At 41.8% G+C, this 4,825-nt stretch overlaps 1 protein-coding gene across 1 annotated transcript in view; it reads right to left on the bottom strand.

The window, feature by feature from the left end:
- Nucleotides 1-4,825, bottom strand: part of AKR1D1 (aldo-keto reductase family 1 member D1) — a 51,938-nt gene that overhangs the window by 6,781 nt on the left and 40,332 nt on the right. The window lies entirely within an intron of this gene.

Raw genomic sequence — 4,825 nt, 5'->3', positions numbered from 1 at the left:
CTACTTCCGTAGTGATACTGCCTCAGAAACCCAAGGAGGGGTCGCTATGAGTCGGGTTTGACTCGACAGCACATAACAACAACAGCAACATGGAATGTTTGTCAGTTTCTACAGCGTCAGACCTCACATCAGGCTGCAAGTGAGCAACTTTGACTTGAGAACCTCCTTCCTTTCTGAGATTTGAACCCTGAACCTTTCCCTGCCTTAGCCATAGCACGTGCGTTTTGATAAGTCAGTTTTTCATTTTCATTCCATTCAAACTTTTTCTGACTTCCTCTTGTGATTTCTTCTTTACTTACATGTGCATTTTTTGGTTCCCAAATACCTGGTTATTTTTCAGATATCTTTTGCAGTTGAGTTAAAGTTTAATTCCATTTTGTCAGAGAATATACTTCATATAATTTGAATATTTAAAAAGATACTTAGACTTTTTTATAGCTCAGAAATTATATATTTTGGTAAATGTTCCATGCGCCCTTGAAAAAATTGCATCCTGCTATATTTTGGTGGAGTGTTTTATAAATGTCAAATCGGTTAATCTGGTTGATAATCTTCAGATCCTCTATTGCCCTACTGGTTTTATGCCTATTAATTTTATTAATTATTAAGAGAAAATTTTTCACATATTTGATTATAATTGTGGCTCTTTCTCCTTCCCCTTTAATTCTGCCTTTGATGCATCATGTAATTGGAAGCTCTGTTGTTCAGTGCCTAGATACTTAAGATTACCAAAACCAAACTCACTGCCATCAAGTCGGACCCAACTCATAGTGACCCCTCCTTGGGTTTCCGAGGTGGTATCACTATAGAAGTAGATTGTCCAACCTTCCTTTTGAGGAATGGCTGGTGGGTTTGACCTGCTAGCCTCCTGGTCAGCAATTAAATGCTTTAGGTACTACACCACCAGAGCTCCCCACTTAAGATTAATCCCTTCATAAACTTCATTATCTCGGGTAATAGTCTTTGCTCTGAAATCTTTATTGATATTAAAATAGCAGTATTCTTTTGATTGGTGGTACCTTAGTCTATCTTTTTGAATCTTTGACTTTTAGGAAAAAGTTTCCTTTAAACTATTTGTGTCTTTTTACTTAAAATAGATTTCTTCTACATAGTGGGAATATATATAATGAGATTTTTGTTTTTTATCCATTCTCATAACCTCTATATTTTAATTGGGATGTTTTAGATTATTTATAGTTAGTGTGATTATTCTCACTGCCCTCAAGTCAGATCCGACTCATAGTGACCCCTCCTTGGGTTTCTGAGGTGGTATTTCTGGTGGCATGGTGCCTAAGGCACTTGACTGCTAACCAGAAAGCTGGTAGTTCAAACCCACCAGCCACTTCTCGGAAGGAAGACTGGGCAATCTACTTCTGTAGTGATACCACCTCAGAAATCCAAGGAGGGGTCTCTAGGAGCTGGATCCAACTCGATGGCAGTGAGCAGGACCAATGTGATTACTGACATCATCATCATCATAATCATCATCATCATAATCTCCCATCTTCCTCTCTGTTTGCTATTGTCTCCATCTATCCTTTTTCCACTTACTTCTTTTCCTGCCTTTTTACACATTGATTAGTTTTTATTATTCTGTTTTGTCTCCTTTATTGGTATGTCAGCTGTACTCTGGAAGTTTTACCATCCTGCCTTTGTCTCTGATATTCTGAAATTTCACTATGATGCATCTAGGTGTGGGTTTTCTCCTCTTTTCTCCATGACCCGTCTAACATCCCTGATTTTTCTTCTTTCAAAATATTACCTCTCTTCCTTTTTTCTTTCCTTTTTCTTTTTTTCAGCTGAGATGCCTTTTGTGTGTGTATTGGAACTTCTAATTTTATCTTTGATGTTTCTTAACATTTCTTCCACTAAAGAAATTTTTCCTTGGATTTCTTTCTTCATACTGGGGGCTTTCCTCATTCTGATCTTTCAATATGATATTTTTTCCCTCCTATATCCACTCTACTAAGCAGCGCTTTGTCTCCGATAGGTCCATTACAGGTATGTAGTGAGGTGCCATGGACTGAATTATGTCTCCCAAAAGTATATGTCAACTTGGCTAGGCCATGTTTCTCAGTGATTTGTGAGTTAATGTAATCATCCCCCATGATGTGATCAGACAATCAATTGAAAGGGGATGAGGGTTGGGTACAACATTCTCAGGGAGCTCTGGTAGCATAGTGCCTAAGGCACTGGACTGTTAACAAGAGGGCTGGCAACTCCTCAGAAGGAAGATGGCACAATCTACTTCTGTAGTGATACTGCCTCGGAAACCCAAGGAGGGGTCGCTATGAGTCAGGTCCGACTCGATGGCACATAACCACAACAACATTTATTATGTCTATTATATTAATCTATTTTTCCTAATTATTACTTTTTGCTTATTTAAAAAATATTTTCTTGTTACTGTTTTATTTTGCTAATGTTCTATTTTAGCTCCTTTAGTGTAATAACTGGTCCTCACCCTTGAAACAACTCCGCAGCTCAGATGGCAAGGTTTACCCCTAACATATGAGAAAAGAGCATCACTTGAGTGCAATTCTCCAGCCTTTGAAATTTGGAATGGGAAGGGTAGAAAAACAGCTGCTGGAAGTCGTAAATTAACTCATGTTCCTCTCAACTTCTGAGCAGGGCAGTGCTGCCCTGCTTTGATTCCTGAGACAACCGGACAAGAGTTCTAAGTTTCTGCGTGTGTGGAGCAGGCGACTTAGTTCCAAAGGTACAGCAGGAGAGGAGAGAGAGAACAAAAACGACTTGTAGAACGGCCTCCTCATTTTACTCTTTCGCTGACGTTTGGTCTATTCTAGGTCAAAGCTGCCATACCACCTTATAAACAAACCAGTTCAAAATAGACCGTTCCCTTGATACCTAGGAATGTTCTTGTTTTTTCCCTTTCTGGTGATCTTGGGAGGAGCCCTGGTGGCATAGTGGTTAAGAACTTGGCTGCTCACCGAAAGGACAGCAGTTTGAAGCCACCAGCTGCTCTGCAGGGGAAGATGAGGCAGTCTGCTTCCATGGAGATTATAGCCTTAGAAACCCCATGGGGTACTTCTGCTCTGTCTTCTAGGAATGCTGTGAGTCAGCATTGACTCCACAGAAGTGGGTTGGGTTTGTGATCTTGGGGAAGGAGCCAGCTATCATGCCAGTAGGGAAGCTTGGTAAGAAATGGAATGAGAATTATTTTCCATCTTTTCATATCAGTTTTATTTTTAAGTTTGTTTCTTTTAGACATCGTATTGTTAATTTTTAAAAATTCAATTTGAAGAACTTTACCAATTGTGGCTTTGTCTTCTTTATGTTTTTTGTCATTAATTTTATACCAGAACTTATTTCCTTTGCTTTTCCTCCTCCCAATCCATCTCTCCCCTTTTCCTTGGCCTTCTTTTCTTCCCACAAAACAAAATCAGAATCATTGACCAGGAGAGCTGGGGATTCCACACATCCTTGCTTATTGCTGGAAACGCCTGCTCTGACTGTGAGTGTCTGCAAAGAGGGCCTGGAAGCAGCATCTCTGACCTCCTCTTGTCTCCTGAGAGGGAAGCAGAGTGACCAGCAGCAGCCCAAGGCCTATTCCTATGAGGCCAGACATGCTGCCACCCTCCAGCCTTTTACCAATTCTGATGCCAGCCATCCCTCCCATGGCACTCACTACTTCTCTGCTGGGTTCAATAATTCATTGCAATGGCCACACAGAACTCACAGGCAATACTCACGATTATGGGATTTATTAGGGAAGTAACAGGCTACAGTTCAGGTTCAAGAACACTCTCAGGATACAATCTTTGGGACAGCCACCCCGTTGCTGTGTCCTCAGGCATGGCTCTCTTGCCCTTGGCCTCTTGGCCTGGCCTTTAATCTGCTGATAGGGGCACCTAGGTGCACCCACTCTTCCAGCAAGCCTCCTGCCTGAGGGCCCTCAGCTTTCTTGCTCCGTAGGCCAGGTAAACCTGCCACTCTCTCTTGTGCTTCTTGACCCCACTGCCATCATCTCTGCCAGGTGTCTCTCTCTCTCCCTCTGCTGGAGCATCTCTCTCTGCCGGGCATCTTTGCCAAAGAGATCCAGTACAGGGATCTCAGGTCCAAGGGCACACTCTACTTCACCTCCAGCTCTTCTCTCTTGATGGCAGTGATATCCCTTCTGCCTTTAGAAAGGCTCATTTTAAGCCTGGCAGAGTGACAAAACTAACCGATCCCAACATCAGAGTTCTACACACCTTATGTTCATAGTCCCACCCCGTTATCCGGTGGGAGTTACAAAGACTTGTTAGAATAGCCATACCAAGTAATGTACTTTGCACCACAGCATCCATGGAGAGTAGAAATATCTCTCCATAAATCTGACAGGAATCATCACATCACTGTTTCACCATGTAGTCTTTTAGAATGAGAGGCCACTTGAACTTACCTCCCAAGTGGCACACAGGTCGGACTTGTGATACAGCCATCTACCACTCTCATCTTTAGGGTAGATTTCATTTCCAGGCTGCAAAAAAAGAACAAGTGTATTCATTTTATTTATATCAGGGAATTAAAATTATGAAATTTGAGTTTCCAATATAGCCCTGGCCCTGGGAAAGCAATTCCAGATTCTTCTTCTTCTTCTTCTTTTTATTGTGATTTGGGTGAAAGTTTACAGAGCAAATTCATTTCCACATAGCAGTGCATACACATTTTGTCTCATGACATTGACTGCAATTTTCCATGATGTAATAGCTCTCTTCTGACTTCCTCCCCATAGTTACCTCTTCCCTGTGTCCTTCCGTCCCATGTACTCCTGCCCTCCAAGCTGTCTCCCTGTGCATACACTGCCTTTCTGTTCTCCCAT

The sequence above is a fragment of the Orycteropus afer genome, unplaced genomic scaffold (genome assembly GCF_000298275.1).
Source record: "Orycteropus afer afer isolate SDZICR_OR568_19922 unplaced genomic scaffold, OryAfe1.0 scaffold00413, whole genome shotgun sequence".
Taxonomy (NCBI): domain Eukaryota; kingdom Metazoa; phylum Chordata; class Mammalia; order Tubulidentata; family Orycteropodidae; genus Orycteropus; species Orycteropus afer.
Note: the sequence above shows the minus strand (reverse complement) of the source record. Positions and strands in the feature narration are given on the sequence as shown.